The sequence below is a fragment of the Rhinolophus ferrumequinum genome, chromosome 7 (genome assembly GCF_004115265.2).
Source record: "Rhinolophus ferrumequinum isolate MPI-CBG mRhiFer1 chromosome 7, mRhiFer1_v1.p, whole genome shotgun sequence".
NCBI classification, from domain to species: Eukaryota; Metazoa; Chordata; class Mammalia; order Chiroptera; family Rhinolophidae; genus Rhinolophus; species Rhinolophus ferrumequinum.
This window is the reverse complement of record NC_046290.1, coordinates 86884994-86887133: the sequence shown is the minus strand read 5'-3', so window position 1 is coordinate 86887133 and position 2140 is coordinate 86884994. Positions and strand designations below refer to the sequence as shown.

At 46.1% G+C, this 2140-nt stretch overlaps 1 pseudogene; it reads left to right on the top strand.

Moving 5' to 3' along the window:
• Window positions 1-481: 481 nt before the first annotated feature.
• Window positions 482-1402, top strand: LOC117024637 (40S ribosomal protein SA-like; annotated as a pseudogene).
• The last annotated feature ends 738 nt before the right edge of the window (window positions 1403-2140 follow it).

The following is a 2140-nucleotide window of genomic DNA, read 5'->3' as shown; positions in this document are numbered from 1 at the left end:
ATATGCCAAACAGCATAAAGGTGAAAAAATGGTACCAAATAAGGAAACCTTATTGGTGTATTCTGCCTAGGAAAGAGATATCTGACAGGTGATTTAAAATGTGATCCTCCTTTGTGAAAAATCTTAGGTGACTCTGATGTTCACGGTATTGAAGAAGTCAGCATCACAGGCACTATTTCCTCTTGAGATTGTTTCCTATTATTGTGTGGTTGCAATCTCTGTCCTAAATCCCAGACCCCCAAACAGTAACCTCCCAGGATCAATTGTAAGTGAAGTTTAGAGGACGGTGCGGGTGAATTGAAACATTACATTCACATTTCTGTAAGACAAATACAAATGCAAGTTCATACGCTGGTTCGTCATATTGTGAACCCAAAGGACAGAATTTACTTCACAAGGTGTCAGCCTTTCTAGGCTACCCAGAGAGAGGGGTCCAAACAACATTGTTCTGGGTTCCCGTCATAACTTGGAAATTTTTACAATGTCCAGAGCACTGTATGTCCTACAGATGGAGGAGGATGTCCTCAAATTCCTTGTAGCAGGAATCCATTTAGGGGGCACCTATCTTGACTTCCAAATGGAACAAAAAGAAAAGTGATGGCCTCTACATCATAAATATGAAGAGGACCTGGGAGAAGCTTCTGCTGGCGGCTCATGCCATTGTTGCCATTGAAAATCCAGCTGATACCAGTGTCATATCCTCCAGGAATATTGGCAAGCGAGCTGTCTGGAAGGTTGCTGCTGCCTCTAGAGCCACTCCTGTTGCTGGCCACTTCACTCCCAGAACCTTCTCTAACCAGATCCAGGCAGCCTTCAGGGAGCTGTGACTTCCCATGGTTACTGATCCCAGGGCTGACCACCAGCGTCTCCTGGAGCCATCCTAAGTTATGCTGCCCACCATCGCTCTGTGTAACACAGACTCTCCTCCGCTCTATATGGATATAGCCATCCCCTGCAACAGGGAGGGAGCTCTCTCCACAAGTGCGATGTGTTGGATGCTGGCCCGGGAAGTTCTGCGCACGCGTGGCGTCCTCTCCCACGAGCACCTGCGGGAGGTCTCACCTGATCTCTGCTTCTACCGAGATCCTCAGGAGATGGGAAAGGTTGAGCAGGCCACTGCGGACAAAGCATTAACCTGTGAGGAACTTCAGGGTGAATGGACTCTGTTCCGGTTCCTAAATTTACTGCTACTCAACCCGAGGTCGCAGACAAGTCTGAAGGCGAGCAGGAGCCCTTGGTACCTTTTCAGCAGTTCCTTGCTGAAACCTGGAGCGCTCAACCCGTCACTGAAGATTGGATGGCAGCTCTCACTGCTCAGGCCACTGAACAGGTAGGCACGGCCACTGAGTGGTCTGAAGCTGTTCTTCCACATGCTGCTAAACAGAATAGGAGGCAGGGATGATTAGAAATTGTGTGACCGAGACGAGAGGTCACGAACTCACAGGGCATAGACTGGAATAGGCCTGCAGCTGTTTTATGTATTTATTTTTCAGTGTTTAAAAATGAATGCAACGATTTTAAGATCAGGAGGCTGTCCCAAAGATTTGGATTTCAGTATTTTTGATAAATCTGCTGGCAGTGGGCCTGCGTGTCCTGGTGGTCACAATTGGCTTCAGGTGGGCTGGCACTCGCCTAGTTCCACAGTACCGCGTCCTCCATTGCTTCTTTCGCTGAGCTCGCATGTCAGCTGCTATTTATTATGCTGCTTGCACAGGTGGTTTTCTCAGAACCAAGAAACTTTCCTTACTCAAATGATTTCCTTATTTATGTTACCTGTCCAGCCTTTGTAGCTGTTTTGTGTTTATGACCCCAGTTATTCTTACTGTCCTCATTTATGAAATCTGAGGGATGAATTAGGAGATGTATTTTTCAAGTCTAACATCCTGTGATTCTATTTTCTGTTTCTATTTGTATAAGCAGACGTGAGGAGAAAATGGATTAACTAGCACAAGGAGAGCTTTAGGGTGGTCACGAGAAAGACCTGCTAGAAGATAATGTGAAAGAAACACTGTCGCCTTTTTCCTGATGGATACTTTGTACTCTCTGCATCCTTAATGATAATCCTTTACGTCTGTGCAGTGCCTTCCTGCTTTGAAAAGTGCTGTCATATAAAAGAACTTCTTTGAGCCAATTTGATGAG